Genomic DNA, 14453 nt, shown 5'->3' with positions numbered 1-14453 from the left:
GTCATTCATCTCTTAATTCCTACACTACCTACCCCTTTCATTATTTTATTATTTCTTTTACCTACCCTCTAATCCTAGCCGACCTCTCTTTTTACACCTCTCAATCTTAACCCTCCATTTCTTATTGTGTCTTCTATTTAAGGAGATGCTTTCTTCATTGTCAAACCCTAATGACTGATTTTGGAGTACTTGGCTACACTACGATCCTACTTGCAACCACATTCCGTTCTTTGTTGAGCTCTTGTGCATATAAAAATCTGAGAGCAAATATATCAAGCAAGATCAATGGAGATAGGAAGAATGGAGATCAAAACCCTATTGGACATGTGATGATATAATCTTTGTGATTTTGAGTTATTTGCATTGTCTTAGGTAATCTTCATATGTTATGGTGGATCTTTGTTCATTGTTAGGCTAGGGTTTAGTGGTTGGATTCATTTAGCCTTTCAATATTGTTGTTATTGTTATCCATTTTCACCATAAACATTTTGGCACGCCCGGTGGGACTCTTGTCCCTTTGCATTTAACATTTTTGTTGCAGATTTTGCATTTTTGAAGTTGCAGATCGGACAATTTTCGACGACATTTTAGGTTTTTCTGCGTCTCCGAGCGTTCGGATCGCGTTTTTGTGTTTCAGAAGCGTCTGCAATATCGTGAATCGCCTCTGTGTTTTTGCCAGAATTTATTTTGCAGGTTTCTGGAACCGCGTCTGAGAATTAAAAATGCATCTGTGTTGAATCTGCTAGCGTCTGCGTCCGGGAAAAGCGTCTGCATTCTGTGAGTGCGTCTGTGTCGTACAGACGCGTCTGTGTCTGGTATAGCAGCGTCTGTGTTTACTGTTTTGAAATTTTTAAAATTTTCTTTGATTCGGGTTTTTCGATTTCGCGCTTAGGGTTTCAGATTTGGTTTATTTTCGGCTAACCCTTGCAGATCTAGCTAACTAAGTTTGTGCAGCTTGCTTTGGAGGCAAAAACGTTTTTGTTGAAGGCCCCTTTTTCACAAAGTCTTTTGGGTTTTATAAAATTTACCTAACTTGTGTGCTTGCAGGAAGGGGTTATCATTTGAAACAACCCAAACTACTAACAATTTTGTTGCAGGGCCTTTGCTAGGGTTTTGTAATTTTGTTGTGTGCCTTGTTTTCATAGATTAGCAAACACTTCCATTGGTGCACTAAAATTGAATCATTGTCTTTTGTGTCTTGAGCAATAGGCTCTTTTTGTTAAATCTTTAGAGGGCCTGTCTTCCTGTGTGGTCATTAGGACTACTAGTGAGAAGAGAACGACCCAAGTGGTAGCGAGGAAAACCCACCTCTTCCGAACCACTATAATCAAATGTATTCATGGTGAAAACTATGAATAACATGTGTTGATTAGTTCATACCGACACTATGTCTCCCCATAAACCCATTTGATCAAATTTATTTGATCATTTGTAGGGCGTAACCCCTACCGGTTGGGAGCCATCTGTATTTACAGAGCTGAAAGTGCCGCATGTATGGCCACACGAGCGGATGCCCTTACTAGCACCTTTTTTTTTTAGAAGGCCAAATCCTTCTAGTTGTTGAGGCAGGAGGTCGGACCTCTGGTAGCGGCCCACACACATACGGTTCTTAGTAGAGATACAAAGTTCGCCATGGGGAGTTTTCATGGGGACTGATGCTTGGCTGACCCGAGAAGTGAGTGCCGAGGGTGGAGCCAGTGAGGTCAAGCATCTAAGTATCCGCTCTGAATAGCGTAGCCTCGGGGGTAAAACCCTATGTGGGATCAACAACTATTGTCTTGGCCAGCCCTAAGATTTGTGCTTGTCTTATGCTAAACACTCAAACATTCAAGACAAAACAACAAAACATTGTGTCTTTTGTGTCTTCAAGTGTATGCAAAACATTTTACATCAAACAACACACTTTTGGAGTCTAAACAGTTTGCAAACATTGAGTCATCAACATTGTGTCCTCTTGTCACGAAAAAAAGTCAAACAGTCGGATTTGGTCACAACAAAACAATTTCACAGATCGGAAAAATTGCACTAAGTTTACAGAAACGCGTCTGTGTTTGTTTCAACCGCGTCTGCATCATATAAGCGCGTCTGTGAAGGGTAGAATAGTGTCTGTGTTTTTAGCAGCGTCTGTGTCTAACAGAGAAGCGTCTGTGTCTGGGAATCACGTCTGTGAAGTATACAGAGGCGTCTGTGTCAGGAATTGAAAACTTTAACAGTCCAGCAAACAAAGAAAATCAGTTTCGGCATACTTGATCTTCCTAGGTTGTCTCTTCAGGTTTCATCTAGCATTCAGCCTGTTCTAAGGTCTCATACAGTCCATCATTGCTTCACATCTCATTTTACATTCACAATTGTCTAAACTTGAGTCAAAAAGGTCACTTGCTTGTCCTCACTATACTCTTTCAACACACTACATACAACTACACTTTGCTAAGTGGTCCCTCATCAAGGTTTCTTACCTTTGGGTCTCATTTGGTCTTACTTAGAGTCAAGGTCAGCTTACCTCATCAAGAGAAATGATCCTCTCTTTGGAAGTCACACCTACTCTACTACTTACATACTTGGTCTTACACTTTGGACATTGCAAGTACACCTCAAGATTCATTTACACTCCATACAACTCTTGGTCTTCCATACTCTTTTCAATTTTCATCTAGTCTCTCACATCTTGGTCAAACACCTAGTTCATGGTTGAAACCCGCCTTCAAAAATCTAGGAGAATAGCTAAAGAAGCTCAAGAGTCCGTAAACATGAGTTCTTATGAGTATGACAATGATTTATTCTTCAATCCTGAGCACACTACATTACCAAACATGGATGTTTATAGAAACAATCCAAATGTGGAAAGCGCAAACACTATAAACAACAATACTACACACAATGACAATGTGGACAACTCTTCAATACTATCAGCAGACATAGAAGAATCCATAATGAATCCTCATTTCAATAGATTGGTTGAAGAGATAAAGAGGAGAGATCGACAATACTTTTTACACATGATGGCACAAAGTGGAGTTAAAATACCTCATGACTTTGATATGTCTCAACTTATGGAAAGTCGACCCTCGCAACAAACTCAACCCAACATGGATCAAAGGAGACCAAATAGTGGAGGAAATAGAGGACCGAATATGATGCCTGAGTCACCATCAGTTTTGCTTCAAAAACCAGAGATCCCACATACACAAGCTCAAACATATGATACTTACCTTCAAAGACCATCATGGAAGCCTTATGCAGACAGATATGCTCAATCACATGCTCAAGGTATGGATCAATCAAAACAAGTAGATACTCAAAGGCAACCCCAAAATTTTGACACAAGGAGACCTCATGTCAAAATTGGGGGCAACACAATGGAAAATGAAAGGCCTATTGAATATGGTATATATGTGCAAAACAGATATGGGGTCCCTCAACATGAAGTTATGCCAAGTGCTCCATATATGCCGCAACAATATAGACCTCCATATGGACATGTTTACGATCAGTATCATCCATACATGCAACAAGCTCTTCCTCAAATGGGTGTTTCAAACATGGGGTATCCTACAAGAAATCAATCTCCTCCCAAGAATAATTTGGAACAACAAATTAGAGATTTACAAAAGAAGATGGAGGACATGAGTACATCAAAACCTACATACACTATGAGAGATATATGTCCTTATCCCTTTGATAAGAGCATTCCAATGCCTCTGTTTCCTGCACACTTTGTGACACCAAAATTTGATAAGTATAGAGGGAGAGGAGACCCCAAGGCACACATAAGACAATTCTTCACAGCTTGCATTCAGGTAGCGGCAGAAGAAACATACTTGATGAGGTTGTTCCCACAGAGCTTAGGCGATCAAGCTATGGAATGGTTTTCTCAATTACCTCCTGGTATTAAGTCATGGGGCGACTTAGCAGAGGCATTCATTCAGCATTTCTCTTACAATATAGAAACAGATGTCTCAGTTACTACCTTGTGCAATACGAAACAAAAGGAAGGAGAATCTTTCGCAACATTTTTACAAAGATGGAGAAATTTAGCTAGCAGATGCTCTTGTGAAATCCCACATAAACAAATGGTAGAAATGTTCACTCAAAATGTTAATAAGGCTATTGGCTATGATCTCAGGAAAGCTTGTTTGTCTACATTCAAGGATGTTATTGAAAAGGGCCTAGCAACAGAAAAGGTCTTAATTGAACAAGGAGTCATCAAGATATTTAAAGAAAACAAAGAGGACTTTAAAGGAAAGGACAAACCAAAATTTTGGAACAAGAACAAGAACACAGTTAATGATGGTGTTGTTGATGCCAACACAGTGAGACCCAAGTTCGTCTTTTCTGGATCAAGTTCTACCAACAATCAGGTGAACACTCAAACAACTTCTAGACCACGAAGGAAGTGCACTCCATTGGGAGAACCACTTGAATCAGTATTCAAAAAGCTTGTGCCAAACAAAGTGATCACAGTTCCAGATTTTCCTCCATATGAACCAAAGGTCAAACCAAATTGGTGGAATGATGATGAGTATTGCAAATTTCATAAGAGTAAGGGTCACAAGACAAGTAATTGCCATCGATTGAAAAACATTGTGCAAGATCTCATTGATAGAGGTGATATTGAGATTGAGGGACATTCATCTAATCAAGAACATGAGGTGTTTAAGGAACCATTCCCAAAACATGACAAAGGAAAAGGCAAAGTCACAGATGATCAAGCCAATTACACTAGAGCACCTTACAATTATGATTCTACTATCAATCACATCTCAATGGGCAATCATATCTCTACCATTACCATCAAGAACAAAAATCCTGAGAATCCTTCTCAGAGACCCAAGATTGTCCTAAAAGGTGTGGGATCTTCTTCTGAGCATACCTCTGAATGTCATGTTACAACTCGTCGAGGTAAAATCACGTTGCCAGGTGCCTCCACTAAGAATACCAATCCTTCATCAACCAAGCCTGAGTACGACCTTGTAGAACAATTAGGGAAGACACCCGCGCTCATCTCTATTCTTGAGCTCTTACACATATCCCCCGCTCATAAAGCTATCCTTGACAAAATCTTGAGAGACACTACCGTTCCTACTGATCTGAACGTGGACCAGTTTCAAGCCATGGTGGGATACCTTTCCATTCCACATTCCCTTACGTTCAAAGAAGCCGATGACGCCTCCATAAGTCAGCCACATAATGCACCTCTACACGTTGAAGCTTTCATACATAAACATCGAATAAAGCAAGTCCTAATAGATGGAGGAGCAGGTCTAAACATTTGTACATTGAGCACCATTAAACAATTGGGATATTCTGACAAAGCTGTGAATTCTACAAATCAAATCACCATCAAGGCATATGATGATGAAGAACGTTCGTCCAAGGGCACAGTCACCTTGCCTCTCAGAGTTGGGCCAGTTACAAAGGATGTGGTTTGTCAAGTCCTTGATCTTGATCTCACATACAACATATTACTAGGACGTCCTTGGATTCATGAAATGAGAGCAATACCATCTACATATCATCGATGTATCAAGTTTCCACACAATGGAGTTGAAGTGACCGTCAAAGCGGATCCAAATCCATTCATATATTGCAACAATCTACAACCTCGATCAGAAATAACAATACCAGTCAATCGAGAAGCTATTCCTTCATCAGCATATGTGGATCCAGAATCATTGAAAGCTTCTACATCAAAACAAGCAGAGATCAAAGAAAAGTTCAAGATTAAAGACATGGGATGTGGTGAGTATATCTTTCATGTTGATCAACTCCCACAGTCTCCTAAGCCATTCAGTCAATAGGAGCAACCTACAAACAATTTGCAATACCAAGGAATTGGGTGTGAACCACCTAGTGTTGTGGCTACTAAGTCCGAATGCAAATCTCCTCTAGTGGTGCAAGCATCTCTTGATATCAATAGTCCTAAGAGTGGTTCCAACAAAGAATCTATTGAGCGTATTGCCAGCCCTCTTGAGAGCTCACATAGCCTTACTATTTCATCCACTCATTCCATTTCCACTCCACTCCCAGACTTGGATGAACAAGAATTACAAAAGCCCTTACTAATTGGGGATCAAAAATCAAGCTTTGAAAAGAAAAATCTAAAAGTCAAAAATAAAGAAAAGTCCTTTAGTCCAAATCAAAATCAAAAGCTATTGGACTCTGCAAAAATCAAAGTCAAGGATAAAAATCCTATGAAGCAAAAAGAACAAGAGTTGATCTCCCCTAATATCAAAATAATTGGGGGCAAAAGTTCTAAATTTCAAGTCAAAAAGCATACTTGTTGATCCTAAGTCTCCATCATGCTATCCTACTTTCACTTCTTTTCGCAATCATAAGCCTTCATAACTCATCCACTTGTTCCGCACATCCTTTCCCTTCTAGTGATACATCATGGACCTTTAATGGAGCTTCCTCAAAGGACTTTGCTATCAGTGATGCCCAAACTTCTTCAGGTGACACGCATATGGGCCTACGTAGTCCACACACTAGTAATTATATCTCAGTTCCTTCATCAAGGAAGACAGTCACTCGAGCTACACATCATTCGCTCAAGGAACAATGCAGTTACAATCACAAATTCAAGCCTCGCGCATTTGAGGTAGGTGACTTAGTACTCAGAGAGAACCCCAAGAATCAGCAAGACAGAGATAAGAAGGGCAAGTTCGAACCAAACTGGCTTGGTCCTTACATCATCACAGCGGTATATGGATTTGGGGCATATCAGCTCTCAACTACAGAAGGCGAACACTTGGAGGATCCTATCAACAGCATGCACCTTCACAGGTTCTACACATAGCTCTTCGGAACATCCTAATTCAAAAATACAAAAAAAATCGTCACTTGGTGAAAACCTGGCAAACAGGCGCCTTGTGACACAAAAAAAAAAAAAGTAAAGAGAAATAATTTCGTCCAACGGTGAAAACCACTTCGGTGGCGCCCTGGGCAAGTACCATGGTGAAAACTGGGTCACCAGCGCCATGTGTAGAGACTTTGCTCCTCTCTCCTTCAGGATTCTCTTTCATCTTTCACTTTGCACACACTCACAACCTATTCACTCACAATAAGCTTACCTATTCCCATCATGGCTTGTTATTGATCTACCTAAGATTGGTTAGCCATCCATAACCTCCCTTTTCACTCCCTTTTCCATCCATAATAAATCAGATCCTATCTGTGACTACTACCAAATCCTACGTCTAGTAATGGGTGTGGAACTGAGAACATCACATGTTTCGAGGAGTACAGTTTCTTCCAGCTTTCTTCAGTCTATTCGCGCACAATCCGCAATAAAGCAACATCTGCATCGCCAGTCCACAATAAAGTTCCATCTTCTCCACAATAAAGTATCAGCTTCATGGATTCAGTCAGTTTCAAATGAGACATAGCAGCAACAATGGGCTTCAACAAAATCAAATCTTTCAACAGACTCAGACAACATATGGTTCAGTGTTAATCTATCCTTTTTGTGAAAGTGAACATTGTGACCACAATCAAACAAAACTTAAACAAGTGACAAGAGACACTAAACTTGAGGACTACAGTGGATGTTGGTGTCGAGTCTTGGTTTTCTTTTGATTTTATCTTTTTGGTGACATGTCTTTTAGCTTTTCCAGGATGTCTTTGACTAGAGATTCTATCTCCAGGATGTCTTTGACTAGAAAGGCAAGGATGGGGTATCGTCACCTATTTGCATTTGTTGTCTGTCGATTGTCTTTTAGTAATGCTATGACTTGTCCAAGGATATGAGGACACTGTGAGTCTAGTATGAACTGGGGCATTCCTTGTTTGTGACTGTCTTATCTCCATGCAAACAAGTACAATGACTTTCTGGGCCGAACAAATGCCTCGATTGTCATAACCTATTCTGCCATAATAAAGCTCAATGATGATAACGCACAAGAAGCTCTTTCACGGTCATATCTTCTGTCTTCCATCCTCCTTTCTTGATTGACTTCCATCGTCCTTCTCGAGTCCGCGTAGCCCGCTATCACATGACTGAGTATAATGACACACCAAAAACATTGGCATTTCATATAGTTACACCTACATCACCACATATAAGCATTTCATACATACATATAGATATCACAATTGCATCACATCCTGCATACAACACATGTTAGCACATCTCACATTTTCATTATGTAAATAATCATTTGCATTATCATATTCATTTGTATTACATACATTCACATTTGCATCATGCATCACATATAAAACATAAAAGAACAAAAATATATTGCATTGCATCATATAAACATCCATATCATAAAACATGTATCACATAAGAACATTTCATCATATAAGGTACACATGCATATAGCTGCCGCAAAAATAATGACTCATCTCATATATAATCAAAAGTGTCATGATACAATGATGTTAAGAGAATCATATGGCTACAAAATCACCCGCAGGTGTCTACAATACAAAAATGGTACAATATTGATACATAGGGAGCCCTCTAAGGCTACGATGAACTCCCTCCCTCGGAGCCGCCTGGCCTCGACGAAGTTTGAGCCCTAGAAGGACCCACCCCAAGATCAACTCTCCTAGCCCCTATGTCCCCTGCAGCCACCCCTCGTGTCGTCCTATCCAGACAGAGGAACCCACTGATAACTCCTGTCAACACTATTGGTAGTGCTAATCTTGTCCATGTCATGGTATCCCATGCCACATGTCCCACCCTCATCCCTAGTCCTGGATCCTAGAACACTCGTCTCAGTGCATCCCTATCTCCGTCTCGATCATAGGGTACTAACTCCCCATCGATCAGTATCCGTAGAATCCTATATACATCCTCCAAGGTGACTGTCATCTCACCCATCGGCAAATGCAAACTACAAGTCTCTGAGTGCCATCTCTCAGCCAGTGCAGTTAGCAATCCCATGTTCACCCGAAACTCAGGCACATACAGAATGTATCTCAATCCCATAACCTTAATCGCAGCTCAGTCCTCGGCTGTCAACTCAGGTCGCAACCTCTAAGTCGATGGGAATCTCTCTTGTGACTCCAGCATCGGCAAGTACTCCTGCAGTCAAGCAAATCAAATCATGTTAGTCATAGTGGCATTCACTGTTTATCACAAAATGCTACTTGCTATCTAAATGCATCTGGCTATTTATCCTAGTGACACTCACTATTCATCACAAAGTGTTTCTATCTATCCTAGTAGTACTCCCTGTTCATCACAAAGTACTACGTGTGTGACACTCACTGTTCATCACAAAGTGTTACTCACATTTGCACTCCCTGTTCATCACAAAGTGCTGCTCATATTTTAGTACTCCCTGTTCATCACAAAGTACTCTATCTTGGTACTCACTGTTCATCACAAAGTGCCTTGATCTATCTTAGTCTTCCCTAGAGGACTTTCTTGAGTGTATCCTCTCAGCAGCTTATCCAATCGACAGCGTATGTTCATCACAGAACTGCCGATTTGACCTGGAAGACACAAATTCGCATTTTTGGACACAAACACATTTTCTTGACATAAATGTGCATTTATTACATTACCTAGTATGAATTAATGACAAAAATTGAAATGCGTGAAAGTACGAGGAGGTTTTGTGGTACTCACTGGCTCTCCTGCCTCCGTTGGCCTCTAGAATCGGCGAACACGGTCGAATCTGTGAACAAAAGCCATCGCTGCTGACTGTTGCTGCTTTATTTTCACTTTGCACTATGCTCTTGTGACGGTGTAGATGACAATGAGGATGTATTTTCCCCCGTGGTCTATCTTATAGATTGCCCTAGCTCTCATTTCCCGAGTCAGTCTTCCTTATCCCGTGACTTTGTCACTTTATCCGATCAGTCCATTCTATCCCGTCTTTCTTATCGAGAGATTGTCTGCAATCTTTTCAGACATTTTCATCCAATCTCTCGAGGGGGCATATAATTCCCATACTGGGGCAACTCTGTATCAGTTCATCTTATCTTCTTTGAAACAACGCGACAAGCCGCATTGTCTCAAAGAGGGGCAAAATGTAGACACTCAAAATTGTCATGTCTAATTAAATAAATATTTTATTTATTTAATTATCTAAGCCTAATTCTTCTATTAATTAAATAAAATTTTATTTATTTAATTAATTCATTTATCCTCTTCTAGCCTTATTTCTTATTTAAATAAATACATTTATTTATTTAAATTATCCCTTTCCTAAATTAAATAAATATTTTATTTATTTAATTGTCCTACTTCTTCTATTAATTAAATAAATCTTTATTTATTTAATTAATTCATTAACCTTTTCTACCTATGACACATGTCATTCATCTCTTAATTCCTACACTACCTACCCCTTTCATTATTTTATTTATTTAATTAATTCATTTATCCTCTTCTAGCCTTATTTCTCATTTAAATAAATACATTTATTTATTTAAATTATCCCTTTCCTAAATTAAATAAATATTTTTATTTATTTAATTGTCCTACTTCTTCTATTAATTAAATAAATCTTTCATCATTCACTGTGTAAAGTTAGTCTGAGCTTTCCATTTTGTGTATGCTTAAACTTTCAATCATAAGCACCTCCCTTGAAGATTTCATCCACTTTGTGTAAGTTTTCTTAAGTAAGGTGGAACAAAGTATGGTTTATCGAGTTCACCGAATAAATATCATCTATGCAATTCATAGGATTAGAGTAGATTTCTCAACCCTTATCCCTTTTGTCCTTTTTTTGAAAGTCTTAAACCCTGAAAAAACCTAAAAAGAAAGAGAGAGAGAGAGAGAGAGAGAGAGAGAGAGAGAGAGAGAGAGAGAGAGAGAGAGAGAGAGAGAGAGAGAGAGAGAGAGAGAGAGATTTAATTGACAAATCCATCTAAGTCCCAAAGTCGTTAACAATTCATTCAAGCGTAAGTCCCTTTGTGTATTACCAGCAAATCACAACACCCATTGAGCTTATCCACACATCAAGACCTGACTAAAGAAACATTGTTATCGCCATATGATTTTCTAGCAATCTTAGCATACACGATTATTTTTCAAGACAGGATAAATTATCTTTGGGTATTTTATTCTAAATGTTTGGTAGATGATAAAACAGACACCAACGGGTGTCTAGTCATTCTTCTATCTCCATGGTAGCCAATGCTTTGGAGACTGGTGAGACTATTTTGGTCATTAATGTTTATGCTCTAGATTATAATCATGGTAAAATTCAGCTTTGGTCTCATTTAAGGTATGTCTAATCCTGTGCTCCATATCTTCCTTGGGTATTAGCTATTGATTTCATTTTTGTGTTGAGTTTGGAAGAGAAAAGAGGGGGGTTGCCTACGCTTGATCCTGCTTTTGATATTTTTCGGATTAATGTGGATTCTTTTTCTTTAGTTGATTTTAAGCCCTCTAATGGGATATTCACTTGGAATAATTGATGGAGTGGGCAGGATGTGATCTCTAAAAGGTTGGATAGATTTCTTGTCTCCAGTTCCTGGGTAGGGGGCAGTTTGGTTACTTCCTCAGGAATTCCTTATTGGAGGGGCTTTGATCAAAGGCCAATTAAGTGTTCAGCTTCCTCTTTAATAGTTCCAAAGAATTATCCTTTTAAAATTCAACTTATGTGGCTTTGGGAGTCTTCCTTGCATGATCGTGTGGCCTAATGGTGGAGAGATGGAGGCCTTGCTTATGGTACAACTATGTACTCATTTGTTAAGAAGCTTCAATATGTTAAGTATCAGCTTAAGCACTGGAATAGGTTGTGTTTCCACAACCTTTAGGCCAAGAAAATGGAAGATCAAGCATGCCTTGATGTTATTACTTGCCAAATTTAAAATTTTGGTTTTCCGGAGGTTCTTGGAAAAGTTGAATCCCAAGTTGTGAGAAATGTTGACGAGTGAGAACTTTATGAGGAGATTTTTTTGAAACAGAAGTCTTGGATTGATTGGTTGTGGGAAGGTGACATAAATACTACTTTTTTCCATCATTCTCTGTAGGCTCGTCATAATAAGAGTTAAATTTCTTCTTTGGTTAATTCTCTGTGGCTTTCTATTGCTTCTTTGTCGGCTTTTTCTCGCAAAGCTCGTCAATTTTACTCTGCTCTTTTTGTTGAAGATTCTCCTCCGACTGAAGATGATGAGAATATGATTCATACTTGTATTCCATCATTGATAATCAATGTGATGAATGATTCTCTCATTTGCCCGATCTCTTTGCCTAAATTGGAAGAGGTTGTGTTTGGGATGAACAAGGGTAAAGCTCCAAGTCCTGATGGTTTTCTTGTTGAATTCTTTTATGTATCATAAGATATTATTAATTTGGATTTGTTGGAGGTTGTTTGGGAATCTCTTCACAGTAAACAAATGTTGAAATCCCTCAATACTACTTTTTGGTCCTTATTCCTAAAAAGGAAGGTGTTGATAAGTTTGAATTCTTTTGACCTATTGCTCTTTGTAATGTGGTGTAGAAGATTATTGCTAAATTGATTACGGAGAGGCTCAAAAATTGTCTTCCTATTGTCATTTCTGAGGAGCAAGGGGGTTTTGTAGCTGGTAGACAAATTCTGGATGGGGTGGTGGTGGCCTCTGAATTCATTCATTCTATGGTGACTTCTAAGGAAAAGTCTATGTTCATTAAGTTGGACATGGCCAAAGCTTATGATAGAGTTAAGTGGCACTTTCTTGAGAAGGTTCTTTTATCTTTTAGTTTTTGTCCATATTGGGTGAGTTGGACTATGAGTTGTGTTATTTCTTCATCTTTCTCGGTTATTGTGAATGGAGAACATTCAGAGCCTTTTGACACCACTAGGGGCCTCTGACAAGGGGACCCTCTATCTCCTTATTTGTTTATTATTATGGCTAAGGTGTTGGGATTTTTTCTTAAGTTTCGAGTCTCTCAAGGTTTGCTTCATGATTGGCACTGGGGTAATGGTTTTCCACAGCTTTCACATCTTCAGATTGTGGATGACATGACTCTTATAGGGATGGCTCGTATTTGGGAGGTTGAATCATTTAGGCAATCTTTAGATACCTACCTTGTTGCTTCAAGTCAGAAGGTCAATAAGTAGAAGTCTTCTATTTTTTTTTAATAATCCTCTGGCTATTCAAAGGCAGATTGCTACTTGATGCTCTGCGAAAAGGATTAGAAAATTTGTTTGATGACAACACACACAAGAGCAAACGTTAGTGTTAGCAACAAAAGATTATCCTAAACAGGCATATCAAAAGAGATGCCAAAAGCATGAGATAATATTTAACTACGAAAGTAAATATAATGAGACATCTCCAAATGCCTCCTAACATGCTCTTAGCTCCTTCTCCTTTGTTCTTCTCCTCTCCAAGTTCCAAATTAGTGTAGCTCTCAGTAGTTTTTTGCACTATGGATGCTTATGGAGGTTCAAGATTGAAATATTTACTCTAAATGTGAATAAAAACTAATACTAGACGCTATGATTCTTGTAGCGTCCTAAAATTGCAACACTTGCAATTTCGACTGCATTTCGGTCTTCACGATGGCGACGCAACACGCAACCTGAATGGAGACCCCGAAACTTGCTCACGACACTGAAAACTGCATTTTTCAAGCACCCTAGCTTGAACCTCCTTGCACCCTGTCGTCCCGGGAGGTGGGACCAGAGCGCCCAGCGCCCTGGTCCCTTAGGACCAGGGCGCCCCCTGGTCCCTGGGTCCTATTTTGGGCCCGGTCTCCTAAGGGGCTCGGGTCTTTTTTGTTTGCAATTTGGAAATTACATTTCCTGGTCGGCCTAAGGTCGGGAAAATCAGTCTATCAGCCCTAATTGACAAGTATATAAACTACAATTTTCTCTCTCATTTGGGATGAGGAGGATAGGTGTAAAAAGCGTGGAAACTATACTCAAGCATTCAAGCATTCAAGCATTCCTTCAAGCAATTGATCATTTCAAGTCTCCATTCAAGGCTAAGTGTTGCATTCAAGACAAGGATTCAACCATTGAAGAGGAGATCACATACTACATGCTACAACATACAACATACAACATCTATACCTTCGCACATAAGGATACAAACATCCTTAGAACAAGGTATTAGTACTTTTTTTACAGTCATTTACATTTACAGCTCTTGCTCATTTCTTGGTTAATTCCAAAACTGGGGTTTGACCTAAAGGCAAACCCCTAATCCCTAACCCCCCAATCGTCTTCGCTTTTCTGTGTGTAGGTTGCAGGTACGCGGCTGAAATTGAAGATCTGGAATCCTTGTGCAGAGACGAACAGATCCCCCTTCGTTTCACGGATTTTTCAGAGGACCGTGGCACCGGGCGCCATCGTCCCGACAACTTTTGCTCAAATTTGCAGGACAGCGCCGTATCGACATTCTACTGCTAATTCCAGGTCCGCAGCTTCATCCTATAACCCGAACTCAGTTTATAAGCGAATCTTTATGACTTTCTATGTATTCTTAGCTTAATTTCCTTAACAACATTCTTTACAAAAGAGGGTAGCCTTGCTTTCCTAACCCTTGAAATTCATTTAGCA

The sequence above is a fragment of the Cryptomeria japonica genome, chromosome 5 (genome assembly GCF_030272615.1).
Source record: "Cryptomeria japonica chromosome 5, Sugi_1.0, whole genome shotgun sequence".
Classification (NCBI taxonomy): domain Eukaryota; kingdom Viridiplantae; phylum Streptophyta; class Pinopsida; order Cupressales; family Cupressaceae; genus Cryptomeria; species Cryptomeria japonica.
The sequence above is the reverse complement of the archived record's forward strand: the minus strand, read 5'-3'. Positions refer to the sequence as shown.